A 20,693-nucleotide genomic window follows, 5' to 3' on the forward strand; every position below is an offset into this window, starting at 1 on the left:
AATACTGGTGGAGGGAAGAGAGATGGCCTATGCTTAACCTTTCTTGTAAAAAGCAATTTCAGCATTTAAAAAAAAAAAGTTCCCTTAAATATACCTTGACCCCCATGTTACTCCTCTCATAAATGTTCCTGAGGCAACGGTTACAGGGCCAGGGCCCAACCAGGTTGACAAAGCTTTACTGAGACTGCTGCTCAGCACAATGTAACTAATAATAGCGTGCCCAGACAACAGCCCAGGCACAGGTGTGGAAACCTGGAAGGCCTGGGCTCTGACAAAGCCCACTGAGAAGAATCACCCAAAGTGAGCAAGCTAAATGGCTTTCATCACATGGCATTTCAAAGCCAGTATGTAGAAGCAAAGAAGGGTCAACATCTTCTGCTAATCCCATTTTCTGAACCATCATCTTTGAAAGATGTACAAAGAGGTAGAAAATTCTTAAAGTGGGCAGTACCACAGCTCATCAGGGCCACCAAGGGCCTTCATGAGCCTTCAATACAGTGGTTTTGAAACTGAGCTCCCAGAGGCAGAGTCCTGGAGAAAGAACTTGGCCCTGGGTAGAAGCTTACTGGGCCTTCCACCACTGAACTACAGCACTTACAGGTTGGCTATTTTATATACTAGGATTCCACATCAGATTTTGTGAAGGGCTTAAAAAAGGATTCCATGAAGGAAACACATCTGGAAACATTGAGGCTGAACGAGTTTACTTTCCAAGGTCGAAGGGGCTAAATAAAAGAAACCATCAGAGGTTACAAAAGCTCAGGAAAGGGCTCACTGTCCTTTGAGAGATCAGCTTAGCATCGCCCCCACCACCAAAAAGCTGGGAATCTCCAGAGAAATTGAGGTAAAAGAAGTAAAGATTATGGAAGCCAGAAAGAACGGGTATCTTTTCTTCGCACCACCTGCTCACCTCTGGGTCTGAAAGTACTTCATACCAAATGAGCTGTCCCTGAGGAAATATCTTTCTGTTTGATGGTAGGACTCAGAAGAAGAGAAAAGGCTTGAAAAAGGAGGGTATACACTTTTATTCATTTTCTGACTCTTCAGACACTGCTTTGGCACCTGAGGTAAAAATCAATCCCTCATGGGTAACAACAAACTCCAGTCTTTTTTTCAATTCTCCATCCTTCCATCTGCCAGACAGGGACAGAAGGATCTTAATCAGCTCTAGAGAAGTCTGGTGAAAGGGCAGGGAGAATTCTTCAGTCGGCTTAGTAACCGGCAATAAAAAGTGCTACAGAACTGAGTCAAGAAATATTTCTGGAAGAGCTATTCAACTGGAATGCTTCGAGAGCCGCCCGCACTGCCATAACTCGATCTGTCCTCATCTTTAGAACCCATGTGAGCCCTGGTTTAACAAAGGACTCTGCAGCTCCAGAGGCAGCCAAACCAATAAATAAATACACAGAAATCTCTCAGTGACTTACTGAAGTTACTACTGAGGAAGTTATGTTCGCAATAAGAACTCAGTTTCGTGCTTTTCTCTCTCTCTCTCTCTTCACATCTTCTCCCTAACCACTTTTGGGAGTGAGCAGTCTGTCAGACGTCCAAGAGAAGCGACACAGTCTCCCGCGTGGCTGAGCCATCTAAAAACATATCATCTGTGTGTACGGCAGAAAGCCCAGTTGGAATAAGCAAGTTCTGTGCGTTCAACTAGAAAACACTTCTTGTTCTCACTGTCAAAATAATTCTGTATTAAACTTCTGGGATCTGTGAGTACTGTGCCTGGAACCTGTTAGAGCGACTGGTTTATTTATTTTAGGGAGGGGAGTGCGGCTGCTCTGGGTGGGGGAGGTGACAAAGAAGGAGGAGGAGGAAGAGAAAGGGAGGGAAAAAAAGGATGGAAAACGGTAAAGAACATGCAAATGGTCTGCTCAGAGATCTCACAGCAGCTCCCAGGAGTCTGTCTTGCCACACTTCATTACCAGCAGCAGAGAAGGAGCTCGGCCAGGCAGCAACAAAGAAGACAGCATACTTCTCACAGTTAAGGTTGCCTAAAGTTCCTAAAAAGACTGCAAATGAAAAAGGGAAAGCAAAACAAAATACACACACACGCCAGAGTAACCGTATCACTGGAAACCCAGAAAACAAAAACCAAACCTGTTGCCCTGGAGTCGATTCCGACTCATGACTCCATAGGGCTTTCTTGGCTGTAATCTTCACGGAAGCAGACTGCCAGGCCTTTCTTCTGCAGAGCTGCCGGGTGGGTTTCAACCACTAACCTTCCAGTTCAAAGTCGAGAACAAACCATTTGGGCCACCCAGGGACATGCCCTGGTGGCACAAATGGTTAAGAGCTCAGTTGCTAACCCAAAGGTGAGCAGTTTAATTCTCCCCAGAGGAGACTCAGAAGAAAGGCCTGGTGATCTACTTCTGAAAAATCAGCCACTGAAAATCCTAGGGAGCACAGTTCTGCTCTGACACACATGGTTTGTCAAGAGTTGGAATCCACTCAATGGCAACTGGTAATCTTGTCACAGGCCTTCCATAAAGCCTGTACGAGCTCCCTACTGTCTACAGAACTAAAACTCCAAATTTCATAGAAGAGGAATCTGAGACATTCATAATTTGATACAGATTTCTCACTTGCAAGCATCTTCCAGACACAGCCTGACACTTCCAATTTCTCCAAATATTCTCACACCCAAGCCTCTGCTGTTTCCTTTGTCTTGAAGACTCAACTCTCTTCAGTGCATATTAATTCCTAGCCAATCCTTTAGGCCTAGGACAATGCAATGTCACTCCCTCCGTGAAGCAGACGACAGATGCCTTGGTCCTTCCACAGTACTCGTAACTGTAGCCCAGGTCACTTCACAGCCGGCCTCCAGGGGACTGTTAGTTGTTGGCATACCTATCCACCTACTCCCTGAACCACAATCCTCCCTTTCCAGAATCCAGGCTCCCCATAACACCCGTGCACACACAAACACAACTGCTGGGCTCTTCATTACCTCAGCATCCTCCAAAGCCAGTTTCAGGCCTGCATACACCAGGCACTCAGTAAATGCACGCCCATAGTTGAACTTCCGTGCCGTCTACAGCAAAACAGCTTTTGCTTGAAACTCAAGGAATGTCAGAAACATGGAAAAATCTGCCGGAGAAACAGGCTAGGAATGTGTTCACGGAAAACCTCTAGAGTCAGCTCTCAAAAGCTGTGCTTCTCCCTTCTGTTTTTCCATTCTCCTCTCCTGCTCTGAGTCAGGAGGCGGGTAGAAAGTTAAAGGGCTAAGTGGGCCCGAGGGGGTTGAAGGAGAAGGCTTTCAGCGGAAAACAGACGAGGTAATCAGATCAGGTCAATAAATCCAAAACACATCATTTCTATAAACTGGCAAATGATACAGGCTGAAATCATCTGCTTACTTTGTGTTTGGTTTTACCTACCTGTAATACTGTTTTTTTTTTTTTTTTAATACTTACATGTTAATGAAAGAAAAAGATGTTTGGGCATGAAGAACAGGAATGGGGAGCGACCAGGGCAATGATGGAAGGCAACAGCGACTGGGCCACCAAGTTAACGGTCCTGCTGCACGTGGCTGGTCAGCTCTGGCATGCCTGCCCCTCTGAACTTTCTCTCCAGACAGCTATTTGGCAGAGAGAGTTTCAGAAAACAGTTTTCACTTTCTTTCTCCAAACCCCACCTCCCTCCCCCACCTTGTTTTAAAAACCAGCTCCAAGCTCCTAAAGAGGAAAAGGAAAACGGAGACCCGGTCCACCCCACATTTCATACCACTTAAGGGAAAAACATGTCTTGGAGCAAATGCTTTATGGTTCGGGAAATAAATAACCTACCCTGTCACCTCCTTTCACTCTACTGTCAATTTCTTCTCCCTATCTTCTTCTTGCCTTTCTTCCAGTTGGAAGCCATTTGCTGCCCTCAGACCAAACCTCATCCTTCCTCCTTTCCAAGTTTACACTTACATACACACACAAAGCCATGTTTACTCCTACTGTTCTTGCCTTTATTGTTGTTGCTTGCCATGTGCCATCAAGTCGATTCAGACTCGTAACGAACCTATACGAGCAGAAATGCCCCACAGGGTTTCCTAGGCTGTAACCTTTGTGGGAGCAGATCGCCAGGTCTTTTCTCCCACAGAGCAGCTGGTGAGTTTAAACCACCAACTTTTTGATTAGCAGTGGAGCGCTTAACTATTGCACTATCAGGTTTCCTTCTTGCCTTTATTAGAAGCTAATAAATACCCATTAAGGGTAATCATCATTTCATATTTCATTTATTTGCTCATTTATTAATTTTAAATAAAGCAATGCAGCTTAATAATGAAGCACCTATTAAGGAGAACCCTGATGGCATAGTGGTTAAGAGCTATAGCTGCTAACCAGAAGGCTGGCAGTTCAAATCCACTAGGTGCTCCTTGAAAACCCTACAGGGCAGTTCTACTCTGTCCTTTAGGGTCACTATGAGTTGGAATCGACTTGACAGGAACAGGTTTTAATGAGAACCCTCTACCACTCTTCTGTCAGTTTGTCCTACTGTGGTGGCTTGCAGGTTGCTGTGATGCTGTAAGCTATGCCACCAATATTTCAGATGCCAGCAGGGTCACCCATCATGGACAGATTTCAGTGGCGCTTCCAGACTAAGACTAGGAAGAAAAGCCTGGCAATGCACTTCTGAAAATTAGCCAATGAAAACCTTACGGATCACCACAGAATGCTGTCCAACTTGCTTGTTTTGGACACATCGTCAGGATAGGTCAATCGCTAGAGGAGGACATCGTGTCTGGCACGTTGAGGGTCATTGTGGGCATGGGAGATCCTCGGTGAGATGAATTGGCACAATATCCTCAATGATGGACTCAAACATGCTGGCAATCACAAGGATGACACAGGACCGGGCGCTATTACATTCTGTTGTACCTACAGTCACCATGAGTCAGAGTCAACTCAACAGCAGCTAACGACAACCACAATGAGCACCCTACCCTAAAGAAGCAGATCAAACAAACCTAACACGAAGTACAGTATGATGCAGGTAGTGATACACCAGAGAAGAGGTTTGCATGAGAGACCACCCAGAGATCACCCTTCACCTCCTCCAGATGGAGGGCTTTTAGATAACGCTCCTGGCACACAGTCGAGCCTCAATAAAATTTGTTACGAGAATGAATGAATGAAGAAAGAAATGGAGTAGGAGGCATTTCAGACTAACTTTAAAAGGTTAAGTACGATTTGGATAGGTGGAAATGAGACAGCAGTTCAAGGGTGAGGGCCAGAGCTGCATGGAGGCAGGAAAAGGAGATGACTCTGTCAGGAACGACTGGAAGTTTACTGCAAAAGGGAAATGTTATCAGCAATGAGGCTAGAAAAGGCATTTATGTAATAAATTAATATAGTGTTTTCTACGTGCTAGAACGAACAAGTTTGTCTTGGAAGAAATACAGCCACAGTGCTCCTTGGAAGCGAGGATGGCGAGACTTCCTCTCACGTACTTTGGACACATGATTAGAAGGGACCAGTCCCTAGAGAAGGACATCATGCTTGGTAAGTTAGAGGGTCACTGAAAAAGAGCAAGACCCTCAAAGAGTTGGACTGACACAGTGGCTGCAACAATGGGCTCAAACACAGCAACGATCGTGAGGACGGCGCAGGACTGGGCAGCGTCTCCTTCTATTTTACGCAGGGTCACTGTGAGTCAGAGCCAACTGGACGGCATCTAACAATAACATGTGCTAGATTATGACCTAGTCATGGCTAAGCCCTTTAAAAATATTAACACATTTCATTCCCATAACAAGCCTAATCTCATCTCACAGTTAAGAAGTGAAACACAGGAAGGTTCGATAACATGCCCAAGTAAAAGTTCTAGTTGCTGGTGGAGCAGCTTGGCTGCAAAGTCAGGCTTTTCACTGCTGCGTTAGTTCATCTCCATATTATCTCAGTGGCTGTGAGGACAGATCATAAAGGGCCCTAAATGCCAGACAAAGGAGTCCGTGCCTTGTTTCCTAAGCAAAAGGGAGCCACTGAAAGTTTTGAAGAAGAAAATAATACCGTCAGATTGAAGGAGTATGAATAAATTGGCATTTGTGCATAAAAACGACTGGAGCTGGTGAATGGATTAAAGACTAAGAGATGAATCAACCATGACATCCCCCTCTCCCCCTCATCACTCACACACTCATAAATCACCATTTCATTGTTATGTACACAGTACAACTGGATACGCAGTAATTTTTTTCCATGTACACTCAGACCCTGAGATTTGACTTTTATATTGGAATAGTCTGTTCCCACTTGGTTTCCGGGCCAGGGATTCTGTGGAGTCTGCCACGGAGGGCCGGCAAGACTCAGGGTGCAGTGAATGGCCTCTTAGTCTAGCCGGAATGCTCCAAGAGGCAGCATTGTACATATGCTGAATAGTCACCAAAATAGCTCAGCGAAAGGACATAGAAAAAAAACTGCACTCTTTAGAACTGACGTGGTTTTCCTTTTCTCTCTCCACCGCTGCTTCTATGACCCAGAAAGGAAGGAACACGGCAGGATGGAAAAAGCTCTGCATCAGAATTCAGGAGATCGGAGTTTGAGTCTTGATTGCTACAGTTATCTTTTTTTTGTTTGTTTGTTTGTTTTTTAAACATGATCTTAGCCAAGTTCTAGGCCTCAGTATTCCCCTCTGTAAAATGAGAGCTTAGTTCTCAACTACAGTGTTTATTGCTCTGAGTGTACGTGGAGGGGGGTAAGGGGGAAGGGAAAGGAGGGGAGGGGTGGGGTGGGGAAGAGAGGAGTGGGAAGCAAGGGGAAGGGGTGGGAAGCGAAGGGAAAGGAAGGGACCAACAAACATACAAGTGCATTTTGGTGGAGAAAGGTTTCCAAAGAGCGACTGGTAGTTTCGAGCTACCGACATTTTGGTTAGCAGGCATAGCTCACTGTAGCTCTTAACCACTGTGCCACCAGGGCTCCTTCACTCTCTCTCTCTATATATATATATGCAGACACACATATATACACACACATCATATTAACATGGATAAATGCCAGCTTTTCTATAATTTTTTCTCATGCAACAATATGTCTTGAAAAAATTTTTTTATCAATAAATATGTATCTATGTCATCTTTTTAACAGCTGCAGGTTTTCTCTCAGACTCATACTGTAATTTCCTTAAGAACTTCTTTATTTCTGTAGGTAAGGTTTCATGATTAAAAAAAAGTTCTTGAGATTCCCTTAAAAATTGTTACAGAAAGACAGCTGAGCATTAGGTTAGGGAAGGTGAGTTCAGATGAAAACCCTGGGTCATACAGTAAAAGACTTCTGCAAATAAAATGTCAGCATCGTTACCTGGAAGGGGTGGGGTTATAGGTGACTTCCAGTTTCTTTTCATGCTTTCCTGTACATTTAAATTAATGACAGGGATCAAACAGTACTTTTACTATCAAAAGAGAAAAAATATTCTTAAATATTAATTCTATTAAATCATTAAATTTTAAGAATGCCCAGAATCACGCTTGAGGTGAAACAGCCGGAGCCCAAGCAGCTCACTGACAAGGTGATAAGTCTGGTAGTTTTCACAGGAGAAGAACAAAATGGAGACCATCACCACCAACTATGTGCTTCCTTGTGCCCCTCCACAGAATAAGCCTGCTTCATGGTGGTTTTTGTTTGTTTGTTTGTTTTTATTGTGTCTCAAGTGAAAGTTTACAGAGCGAGTTGGTTTCTCATTCAACGATTTATAAACAAATTGTTTTGTGACACAGGTTTTGATCTCTGCGACCTGTCAACACTCTCCCCTTCCCCGCCCCAGGTTCCCTGTTTCCATCGGTCCATTTTTCCTGTCTTCTCATCTTTGCTTTTGGGCAAGTATTGCCTGTTTGGTCTCATATACATGTTGAACTAAGAAACACACTCCTCACATGTGTTACTATTTGTTTTATAGGCCTGTCTAATCTTTAGCTGAAGGGTGAACTTCAGGAGTGGCTTCAGTTCTGAGTTAAAAGGGTGTTCAAGGTCCACAGTCTCGGGGGTTCCTCCAGTCTCTGTCAGACCAGTAAGTCTAGTCTCTTTTTCTGTGTGTGACTTTGAATTTTGTTCTACATTTTTCCTCCGCTCTGTCCAGGACCCCATATTGTGATCCCTGTCAGAGTGGCCAATGGTAGCCAGGCACCATCTAGTTGTTCTGGGCTCAGGCTGGTGCAAGCTGTGGTACTTGTGGTCCATTAGTCCTCTGGACTAATATTTCCCTTGTGTCTTTGGTTTCATGGTATATTTGAAGGAGTCCCTGGGTGATGCAAACAGAAAAGTACTTGAATATTAACCAAAAGGTTGGTTGTTTGAACCTACCCAGAGGCACCTCGGAATAAAGGCCCAGTGATCTGCTTCCAAATGGACACAGCCTTGAAAACCCTATGCAGCACGGTTCTACTCTACACACATGGATGGTGTCGCCATGAGTCAGAATTGACTGGATAGCAACAGGTTATTAATAGGAAATATTGTTCACGGTGTGCTTGCCTCCTTCCTGCCAGGCTATGAGTCCAGGCATTAGTTACTCACTGGTTAATCCCGGCACCTAGATACTGGGCAGTATTTTTAAATATCTAAATGTTTAGTCAATGTTTCTTAAATTAAGAAATGACTTTCTTAAGTTACAGTAGTAAACACAAATAATACCCAATTATATCGCAAGAACTTTTTTTTAAATCATGAAAGCTTACCTACAGAAATAAAAAAGATTTAAAATACCACCAGTCCTTAAGAAAAATTACGGTTTATGAGTCTGAGAGAAAACCTGCAGCTGTTAAAAAGATGACATAGATACATATTTATTGATATAAAAAATTTTTTTCAAGACATATTGTTGCATGAGAAAGAATTATAGAAAAGCTGGCATTTATCCATGTTAATATGATGTGTGTGTATATACGTGTGTCTGCCTACGCATATATGTATGTCTGCATATAGAGAGAGAGAGAGTGAAGGAGCCCTGGTGGCACAGTGGTTAAGAGCTACAGTGAGCTATGCCTGCTAAGCAAAATGTCGGGAGTTCAAAACTACCAGACACTCCTTGGAAACCCTATGGGCCAGTTCTGTTTTGTCCTTTAGGGTCGGTCACTAGGAGTTGAATTGACTCGACGGGAACAGGTTTATTTATATAGAGAGAGGGAGACTCTAAGATGTGTTTCCCGAAACATTAACAATGATTAACTCCAAAAGATGGATTTTGAGAGATTGTTATTTTCTTCTTTGTGCTTTTCCATATTGTTTTAAGTCTCCCCCCATGCTTGGAAACATTGTTAGAAAAATAATAAAGTCATTTAAAAATAAAAGGGAACAAGACAAAACCTTTAAAAAAAATGAACACAAACCAAAAAAATAAAAAAACACCAAAAAACAGAGACACCAGCCACAAGCACTTGGCCTGTCCCAGCCATATCTAGCATAAGCATGATAGACTGCAGGAGTGGTTCCTCGTGCTTTAAAGTCATCTCTGCCCCTTCATTTCCTAACCTCAGTGGGTATCGATTACTACGTGGGAAAAAGTCCACAAGGATAATGGACTTTATAAATGCACAAGGTATCTTCCCATAAAGGAGCAAAGCCAGCAGGGTTTCACCAAAATGTTGGCTATTCAAACACAGAGGGGCAGAAGTGAGCTGGGGCCTCAGGGTGCTCCACACCCTCTTCCCACCCTTCCCAGACCTGTCACCCAGGCTACTGGTCCACCTCCTCCAGGCCCCCACCCCAAAACACTGCCACCATACTCCTGAAACTGTCTTTTCAAACTTTGGCTCTACCGATTTCTTCTGTGATGTGGCTTCTCTCACACAGCTGTTATTGGGGACTAAGGGCTAAAAAAAAAAAAAAAAAAAAGACTACCAAGCACTTCATAAATGTAATAGTTAAGAGCTATGGCTGCTAACCAAAAGGTTGGCAGTTCGAATCCACCAGGCACTCTTTGGAAACTCTATGGGGCAGTTCTACTCTGTCCTATAGGGTCGCTATGAGTTGGAATCGACTTGACGGTAACAGGATTTTTTTTTAACCATAGTGCAGCCCATTAGGTCCTTCTCGGACTATAGCAATGGTGACAATATCTATTTTGGTTTAACCTCAGTGTTAATAATAACTAAATAAACTAGCCCACCCACTGGATACGCTGACCTTGCCACCAGCTATAAAAATACTGACAAGCAAATTCCTATGTCCAAGCACGCAACACCCTACATTATCATCTGGTATTAAAACAGTGCCGGTTTGATTAACCATTATCTCTGGGTGAAGGTGTCAGAAACGCTCTTTATTTTTTTCTCTCACTCTTGTCTACATTTTCTGAATTTTCTACAAAAGAATCCACTCATTTAAAAAGACACGTAAACCACCACCACCATAAATAAGCCAGGCTCCACTGTCACCAAGTTTGAACATGAGCCTTCTTACCAGTGCGCCTGCAAGGGACATTGTGTAACTGGCGTCGCCAGACTTCACGGTAGACCTTTCCAAATATTCACCAAAACTACCAACATCCTCATGAGGTTAACTTAGTAGGAATGCTCAGTTCAATTAAAAGTAATACATTTATTCAAAAGACATGTAGGGAAGGCCTTCAATTCTTGGCACAGCAGGAGTTCCCCCAAATTGAGAAGAGACTGGCCCATCCTCAAGCAGCTTACTGTAGCAGAAGGGGAGGGATGACACATACTCATAAATAAGAATAGCTCAAGGTACAACGTGTTACGTTCTAAAAAGCTTCCCACTCAAAGCATTGTGTGCCTTCTAGGAGAGGAAAGCTTATTTCTAGCTGCCAGAATGAGGGATGGCTTTGAGACAGAGTTAATGTTTCAGCAGACGAGCCAAGGGAACAAAGGCAGGGATGGGGCAGGGCCTAGTCCAGGGTACAGTTCAGCTGGCCTGCGCGCAAGGATGATAAATAGTGGCTTAACTCTGGAGAGAAGGGCTGGTGTCAGATGGTGGAAAGCACTGAACCCCAGCCTGGGAGTTTGGGGGTACCAACACAAGCAAAATACAATGTCTCTTAACACATACTGTGAACCATAAGTGATTATTCCAACTTACAGTGCATAGAATAACACATGGTAGTAAATTAAACTATGCAAACAAAAGTGAAGTATAAAGAAGCCATAATATGTTCCAGAATTAAATCAATCATCAAAAAAAAAAAAAAAAAAAAATTGCGGTCAAGTTGATTCTGACCCCTGGCAATCACATGTGTGCAGAGAGTAGAAATGTGCTCCAGAGGGTTTTCAGTGTCTGTGACCTTTCGGAAGCAGATGGCCAAGCCTTTCTTCCAAGGCTCCTCTACGTGGATTTGAACCGCCAAGCTTTCAATTAGCAGCTGAGCTTCTTAACTATTTGTGCCACTCAGGGCTTCCTAAATAAATGATCATGATTGTGAATACCCCACAACTAGGAAATACACCCCTTCAATGCTAAAAATCTGGAGGGGTGGAGGGGGTAGAGAACAAGGAAAGGTGACCAAAAAAAGTCACATCTCTGTCTTTTGGTTGTTCCCAGGGATCCAACACAAAATGGCCTGTTCCCCTCCCTCAGGGCTACTAAATTCAAATTCATGTCCATTCCTGTACCACCCTCTCTGTGCTGGAGCTACCTTGAAAAAACAGAATGGCTCTTAGCTGCACAAATCTTACCTTTTAATGGACTACTATCTGGATGAAGGCTCACTGGGACAAAGAAGAAAACAAAGTATAACGTACCAACAGAAGAGGGGAAAACGGGTTTTCTGCTTTTAAGGCAGTACTCCCTGGAGTACTGCTTTTAAAAATGCTGATACCCAGGGCCCTGTCCCAGATCATTTAAATCTGAATCTCTAGAATGGAAGCCCAGGCATTCTTGGTATTTAAAAGCACCCCAGGTGATTTTAATATGCAGCCAAGGTTGAAAGCCACTGTCTGAAGTTTGGATAAAATGCCAAAATGTAAGATATATAATTAATAAATTGCTTAATATAAAATGTAAGAGAGAAGTTAAATTAGTGAGAATGAGTGGCTGGCCGCTAAGTTCAAGCATCAAGCCAAATTACAACCCTCCTCACAGCCTCTTTTTCTCTGTTTAGGAGGTCCAGGGTGGGCTCTTTGTACTGAAGGCACCTGGGTCCTTGGGCCTGTCAACACAGGTGCCCTGGGTGCAGAGGGGTCATAAACTCCATGTAACCCAATGAAGGCATGTCCTTACATTGCAATGCAGGTCAAGGACCCCTTGGAGGAGGGAGCCAGGGCTGGTCCAAGCCGAATTCTGCTTCCTATTGTAAAAGCAGAGGATGAAGGAGGAGTGTGTGGAACTCAGTACCCAGCCTTCAATCCTGGGGCAGTTGATGGTGTAAGCATGGTACAGGCTTCGCATTTAGCAAAACCTGCGTTTGAATTCTGCTCTGCCACTTTCTAAGTGACCTTAAACAAGTCTTTAATCTCTGTAAGCCTCCATGTCCTTATTTGCAAAGTGGGAAATTAGAACATCTGCCTTGCATATGGTTTTCCTTTTAAGATTAAGCATGATATACATACCCCAGCACATACTAGGGAACCCTGGTGGTGTAGTGGTTAAGAGCTACAGCTCCTAACCAAAAGGTCAGCAGTTCGAATCCACCAGGCGCTCCTTGGAAAATAAATGGCAGCTAACACTATTCTTATTATTAAGCAAATACATCAAAGTGAACTTTTCTCCAAAATCGTATTCCATGAACTGGAAAAAAAAAAAAAAAAAACAGACAGAGAGAAATATACGTGGTAGACAACCAGTCTCACCTTATAAACCATTAAGAAGTATTATTTACACTTTTAATGTCAAATACAATCAGCCTGTCTAAACCTAGATGTCAATTTATTTCACTCAGTGTGCCTCTCAGCATATACAAACTGGCCCAGACTCCAGCAGTTGTTAGGTCTTGCCTTTCCTCTCTTCTGTCCTAATCAAATGACAGAGCGGTGAAGGTGAAAGGAGACCTGTGGAAGTGACATAATCTTCTTCCTCACAGTGCATATAAGGGGGGAAACTAAGACTTGCCCAGGGTCACAGGGCTCATCAGCAGTATGTCCGTCTTCAAGACGGTGGTAATTTTAATTAAGAAGTCATTATTGGTCAGAACAGAACTATAAACACAATCCTAATTAATGAATTTACCTATACTTCTCCTAAGACACCACCCATTGTGGTTGAGTCAATTCTGACTCATAGCAACCCTAGAGAACAAAGCAGAACTACCCCCATAGGGTTTCCAAGGAGCGGCTGGTGGATTCGAATTGCCGACCCTTTTGGTTAGGAGCCTGAGTTCTTAACCACTGCGCCACCAAGGCCCCTCTCCAGGCAGTATGGAAATTAAATGCCTTACTACATGTTTGCTTGGATCCCTGGTGGCGCAGTGGTTAAGAGCTCAGTGGCTAACCAAAACGTCAGCAGTTTGAATCCACCAGCCACTCCTTGGAAACCCTATAGGGCAGTTCTACTCTGTCTTATAGGGTCGCTATGAGTGGGAATTAATTCGAGGGCAATGAGTTTTTTTTTTTTTTTTTTGGATGTGTGTGCCAGGGATAGAGTTCTAGAGCCAGTATTCAAAGCCAGGTCTGTTGGACTGGAGCCCTGGGGATAGAATTGGGAGATTTGGTGGGAAGCTCAGGCTCAACCACTCCCTGGTACTCTCAGACCACTAATGCCCTTCAACTCTCTTGGTTACAGGTTCCCGCGTTCTAACGGGGATGAAGCTCCCTGCCTTCCTCAAGGATCACTGGAGGATGAGTGGGATGGCGACCACAGAAACAATGTGTAAACAAATTAACAATAGATAAACGTGATGGATTTGTTCCAGCCTGATCTTGAGACTCCCACATTTTGCTCCCCATACAAATGCATACAGAACCACTGTCAGAGGACTTGCGTCCATCACTCGTGGACCAAATGCCAGATGGCTATGTGTTCAAATCAATATGAAGCCAAAGCACAGGCTGAAATCTACTGCCACCATCATCAAGTGAACTTGTGTGATACAAACATAAGTACAGAATTTCTTTCTGTTGAAGGTAATTATCATTGATGTTGCTATACATGATTTTAGGGGTTTTCCGGATCATGAAATTCTGGGGCGACATAGCTGGCATTCTGCCTTTCATTTATCTTTAGAAAATGGGAAAAATTCTCAAATAGGCCTTTTCCTGAGAGACTCATGGCATTATCTAGAATTAAATAACTAAAAATTAAAAACAGTCCTTAACTGTCATTTTGTTTAATGTTCTAAATGCTAGTACACCCAACCATTCTATAATCATTAGAATTACGATACCACATAATCTCATTATGGCACCTCATTTACAATTTATACTTTTATAAACATTTACTAGCTACGAAAGGATATGATGCTCTTCCCAAAGTTACCTACTAAGTGTGCTCTATTTGTATTAACCACCAATTTATTTTCCTAATAGTTTAACTACTTGAAAATGCTAATAACTGTTTTATCCATAAAAGGAATAACTTTCACAACCATCATTCATTATTATAGCATTTTATTCTTTTCTACTTAGGGATAGAGTCCCAATGTATAAAGCACTTTAAGAAGATTCTTCACACTGAATTACATGTAAAACATTCGTTTATATTTGAAAGGGAAGATCTGACTATGAACAACAAATCTGAAATCCTGCTTGCTCAGATTATGAGTGCTTTCATGTTGATATGACGACAACCTACGTGATGTTACCATCATTGATCATGCATTTCATCATTATCCCAGACAAATTCAGGGATGCCCAAGGTGTTGAAGTAGGCATGACCTGTATATTCAGAAAGAATGCCAATAATAATCATTTTGAGAAAGCAAAATAAAGCACAGTAACATTCCAGATACAGATACTGAGAATAAATGAAAAACGGAGGGACAGCATCAGAATTTTGAGCCCCAAAAGAGCTTCTATATGAAACCCAGATACCTTCCTCCTCAGTCTCTTACTCAGAACGCTACCAGGCACATCTGTGTACGTGTGTGTGTGTGTGTGTGTGTGTGTGCACGCGCGTGTGTGTGAGGTTGACATTATCTAACCTACAATATGGGATGCTTTGTGGGATTCTGAATGGGTCTGGGAATGGAGGGATGGTTCCAGGGAAGATTGGACAAGATCCAAAAGAAGGACTCATTTTTCAGAGCAGCTGAAACTGGGGTACCTCAGTGTGCCTCCTGATCAGGAAAAACAAAACAAACCAAACCCTTGCCATCAAGTCGATTCTGACTCATAGTGACCCTATTGGACAGAGTAGAACTGCCCCATACGGTTTCCAAGGAGCAGCTGGTGGATTTGAACTGCCGACCTTTTTGGTTACCAGCCATAGCTCTCAACCACTGAATCACCAGGGCTCCCCTGAACAGGAAAGCTATCCCAAAATAGGAGACAATAGGACAGAGAAAACCAACAATGGGTTCCAGAAGGAGCCCTAAACTGAAAATCAGAAAAGCTGAGATCCCAAATGCAGGCATCGGTTGTGATCTGGGTGCTTCACAAATAGGCAATTCTATGTGCCGATTCCTAGTGAAAGGATACCGGTGCTACAATGGTTTTAGGTGCTCATTTGCTAACCTAAAGAACGGTGGATCAAATTCACCCAGGGGCTCTGTGGGAGAAAACACCTGGCAACCTACTCCCGTAAAGTTTACAGCCTAGGAAACCCTATGGGGCAGTTCTACTCTGTCCCCTCGGGTCGCTATGAGTTGGAATCGACTTGACGGCACCTAACAACGACAGCATTGCTAGGCGAGTAGTGGCAAAGATTAAATCATTTATTTAGTAATGATTACTGATTAATCCTTATACCCTTAGGAGGCCAGAATGCCACAGATAATTCTCTGCAAACACGGTAGTCTAAGTTTTTAGATTAAAAAGAAGGAGCGCCTGGTGTATTTGAACTGCCAATCTTTAGGTTAGCAGCTTTAGCACTTAACCACTACACCACCAGGGTTTCCCAGAGAAAAATTAGTGCCTAACAAACCCCAGTTTGCAAAATACAAAACAAGGATTGTGCCATTAATATGAAATCATCATGGGAGGAGTTCTTTTAAAAAGGATATAAGTTTATTACGTTTTCTATAAAAGTTAACAAACAAAACTTTAAGTTTTGACTCTCGAGGGTGGGAAAGCTTATTTATTTGGAACTCATGATTCCTCAAAATCTAGGAGAAAGAGATTTTGGTCTCTCTTTTTTTTTTTTCCCAACTTTTCCCACTTGTTAGAGAATTACTGACCTGTAAAGCCATCTCCCCTAAACCCTAAAACTTCCCAAGTGGACTTCACACTCAGTGTGCTTATGAGGTATGAGCAGAGGCATCGCTGACACACAGGCAGTTTTCGGAAAAGCAGCACTCAAAGGTGATTAAATGCTACAAAGAGCCAGACACCAGGATGGCAGGTGCTCACACAAATGTATGCTTCCAAGGTCTCGTCCCTCTGCATGGGGGAGAGGGGTGGTTACAGGTCCTACTAATTCCTAAACTCCCCTGTTGTTATAAACACCTTTTCTGTTAAATATGTTAATCAATTTGTTGACAAAAGAAATAGATCACAGGGGTTGCCTTGTATAAGGGAAAGCGTTTTGGATTAAATCAAGAGATTTAGGTTCTAATTTGGTCTAGGTGATTATCTAGCCAAGAAGTCATTTTTTTCTAAGTATGTGGTTCTAATATTCACCATCATTCATTCTTCTTCACATCTAGTCATAAAACAGTTGCTACCAAGTCAGTGCTCACTCATGGGGACTTCATGTGTTTGAGTAGAGGTTTTCAGTAGCTGATTTTTTGGAAGTAGATTGCCAGGTCTTTCTTCCCAGGCACCTCGGGGTAGACTCGAACCTCCAAACTCTCAGCTGCCAAGCATCTCAACCATTTGCACCAACAAGGGATTCCCAACCAGTCATGGTATAGGTTAAAAAGTATTCACTAATCTCAAATCACAGGGACAAAGGTGTCTTCTTAATAAATGGTGTTGGGATACTACAAACCCATTCCAAAAAAGACAAAATTAGGTCCATTCATCACATCATACACACGAATAAACTGCAAGTAGATCAAGATTAAAAAGTGAAAAATGAAACTACAGAGGTACTGGAATATAACAAGTGAAATCTTATAAAACATAGGAATGGGAAAATGATTTCCAACTATGATTAAAAGTCCAGAAGCTAAAAGAAAAGATTATTAAATTTTGGTTATACAGATATAAAAATTGTTGAATCGCTGGGGGGGTGGGTGAACACAGTAGGCAACATTAAAAGACAAATACCAAATTGAGAGAAAATATTTGCAATATATTTCACAGATAAAGGGCTAGTATCCCTAATTTCCAAAGACTTTGTTAGCTGAAAGGAAAAGGGAATAAAGTCTGAAAGAAAAAAAAAAGGGCAAAAGATATGAAGAGACAATTCACAAAAATGGAACTCACAAAATTAATAAATATGGTCCTTAAACATAAAAATGTTGAACTTTAGTCATATGAGGGTACATGTAAATTAAAACAACACTAAGATACCATTTTTTTAAGATACCATTTCTCACATATCAGATTAGCAACAATTCAAAAGCCTGACAATATACTCTAAGGTCATGGTTGCTAGTGGGTACCCCCATAGAGAGGAATTTGGTGCTACCCACAAAACATTTATTCTTGACCCAGAATTCCGACTTCTAGGACAATACCTTGAAGATGTACCTCCAAGAAGATGAAATGATGAAGTGAAAGAGCTAAACAGAAGATTTCAAAGGGTGGCTTGAGAAGACAAAGTATTATAATGAAATGTGCAAAGACCTGAAAATAGAAAACCAAAAGGGAAGAACACGCTCGACATTTCTCAAGCTGAAAGAACTGAAGAAAAAATTCAAGCTTCAAGTTGCAATGCTGAAGGATTCTATGGGCAAAATACTGAACAAGGCAGAAAGTATCAAAAGAAGATGGAAAGAATACACAGAATCACTGGACCAAAAAGAACTGGTTGATGTTCAACCATTTCAGGAGGTAGCATATGATCAAGAACTTACATTACTGAAAGAAGAAGTCCAACCTGCACAAAAAGCATTGTCAAAAAACAAGGCTCCGAGAACTGACAAAATACAAATTGAGATGTTTCAACAAACAGATGCAGTGCTGGAAGAGCTCACTCATCTATGTCAAGAAATTTGGAAGACAGCTACCTGGCCAACTGACTGAAAAAGATCCATATTTGTACCCATTCTAAAGAAAGGCAATCCAACAGAATGTGGAAATTATTGAAAAATATCACAGGCAAGTAAAATTTTGCTGAAGATCATTCAAAAATGGTTGTAGCAGTACATTGACAGGGAGCTGCCAGAAATTCAAAAAAAAACCAAACCTAGTGCTGTCGACTCAATTCCAACACATAGCCAGAAATTCAAGCCAGATTCAAATAAGGATGTGAAACAAGGGATGTCACTGTTGATGTCAGAGGAATCTTGGCTTAAAGTAGAGAATACCAGAAAGATGTTTACCTGTGTTTAATTGACTATACAAAGCCATTCAGCTATGTGAATCATAACAGTTATGGATGACACTGTAAAGAATGGGAATACCAGCACACTTAACTGTGCTCGTGAGAAACGTGTACATAGACCAAGAGGCAGTTGTTCAAACAGAACAGGAGGATACTGCATGGTTTAAAAATCAGGAAAGATGTATGTCAGGGTCATATCCTTTCAGCATACTTATTCCATCTGTATGCTGAGCAAATAATCCAAGAAGCTGGACTAGAATAAGAAAAAACACAGCACGAGGACTGGAGGAAGACTCATTAACAACCTGCATTATGCAGATAAAACAGCCTCACTTGCTGAAAGTGAAGAGGACTTGAAGGACTTACTGATGAAGATCAAAGATTACAGCCTTCAGTATAGATTATACCTCACCATAAAGGAAACAAAAATCCTCATAATTGGACTAATAAGCAACCACATAATAAACAGAGAAAAGTTTGAAGTTGTCGAGGATTTCATTCTACTTGGATCCACAAGCAACATCCATGGAAGCAGTGGTCAAGAAATCAAACAACATATTGCATTGGGCAAATCTACTGCCAAAGACCTCTTTAAAGGGTTGAAAAGCAAAGCTCTCACTTTGAGGACTAAGGTGCACCTTACCCAAGCCATGATATTTTCAATTGCCTCATATGCATGCAAAAGCTGGACAATGAATAAGGAAGACTGGAGAAGAATTGATGACTTTGGATTATGGTGTTGGCTAAGAATACTGAATATACCGTGGACTGCCAAAGGAACAAAGAGATTTATCTCGGAAAAAGTACAGCTCCTTAAAAGCTAGGATGGCGAGACTTTGTCTCGTGTAATTTGGATACGTTATCAGAAGGGCCCAGTCCCTGGAGAAGGATGTCATGCTTGGTAAAGTAGAGGGTCAGTGAAAAAGAGGAAGGCCCTCAATGAGATGGACTGACACAGTGGCTGCAACAGTGGGCTCAAACACAGCAATGATTGTGAGGATAACACAGGACCAGGCAGTGTTTCGTTCTACTGTACAGAGGGTCGTTATGAGTCGGAACCGACTCCATGGCACCTAACGAGGAGGAGATATGACAACTACATGTAATGCCTGATCCTAGACTGGATTCCAAGTCGGAGGGCAGGAGCAAGCAATGCTATAAAGCCCATAACCGGGCCAACTGACAAAACAGGAGTACAAAGAGTAGATTATAAAGTTTTGAGTCAAGGTTAGCATAATGAAGAGAGAAGGATGAAGGGGAATGAGAAAATGTTAGCAATAGTTGAGTCCGGATAAAGGGCTGTGTTGTGTGCCGTCTAGCAGATTCTGACTTGTAGCAACCCTATATGACAGAGTAGAACTGCCCCACAGGGCTTCCTAGGCTGAAATCTTTACAGGAGCAGATTGGTAACCACCTGGTCTTTCCTCTCATGGAGTTGCTGCTGGGTTCCAACCACCCACCTTTTAGATTCACAGCCAGTGCTTAACCATTGTACCACCAGGCCTCCTTGGATAATAGGTAGATGGCTAGTATTTGGACTTCTTTTTTGTAACTTTTTTATAAGTTTGAAATCATTCCCAAATAAAAATTTGAATTAAAAAATAACCACCAGGAAAGAGAAGTAAATAATGTAGTAATTGAGAATTAGAACTATTTTCTAACAGCATTTGAAAATAATAAATAAATTAAGCCCAGGCTATTTCAGATAATACTATTTACATATTCGGTGAAACCTATGAGAGCCAGAACTCAACGGGACTGCCTTGTTTTTCCAGGTTTCCAAAGTTTCCCACCTTTGACTAGGTGAAGTCAGTCTTAACATTTTTCAATCACTCTCTAGTAGTGGGAAATACCTGTTTTCGTTCTCGGACAGGTTTCCACCTTACAAAGGTTCCGGCTTTCACGTGTTTGACTTTATACATTTCAGTGCTACACAAAGAATTTTGTAGACTGTAATTTCTTAACATGGGAAAAGATTCTATGATTTCTTCTTATAAAACTCCCAGTAGAGAAAGGAAAGGAAACAACACCTTCCGTATCCCAAGGTCTCCACGGATACATAACTAGAGCTACAATTACAAGATTTGTAGGTCAATTCAAGCCTCTGAAATTCTAGTTCACCACATCTGTAACCCGAGTACCATGTCCCTTCAAGAAAGAGCAAGTTTAGAGTTAGAAAATGAGCTATTTCTAACAAGGTAATAGCTGGTATCAATTTTTAAAAACCTATTA

General features: G+C 42.1%; 1 protein-coding gene across 26 annotated transcripts in view; it reads right to left on the bottom strand.

The window, feature by feature from the left end:
* Positions 1 to 20,693, bottom strand: part of LPP (LIM domain containing preferred translocation partner in lipoma) — a 761,291-nt gene that overhangs the window by 638,405 nt on the left and 102,193 nt on the right. For 4 of the 26 annotated variants that reach the window (XM_064272960.1, XM_064273709.1, XM_064273377.1 and 1 more), the window contains one exon: positions 3,417 to 3,580. The exons of the other annotated variants lie outside the window; for them this stretch is intronic. The gene's annotated coding sequence lies outside the window, so the exon portion shown is untranslated. Of the gene's footprint in view, positions 1 to 3,416; positions 3,581 to 20,693 lie in introns of those variants that run through there. 26 annotated transcript variants of the gene reach the window in all.

The sequence above is a fragment of the Loxodonta africana genome, chromosome 1 (assembly GCF_030014295.1).
Source record: "Loxodonta africana isolate mLoxAfr1 chromosome 1, mLoxAfr1.hap2, whole genome shotgun sequence".
Lineage (NCBI taxonomy): Eukaryota > Metazoa > Chordata > Mammalia > Proboscidea > Elephantidae > Loxodonta > Loxodonta africana.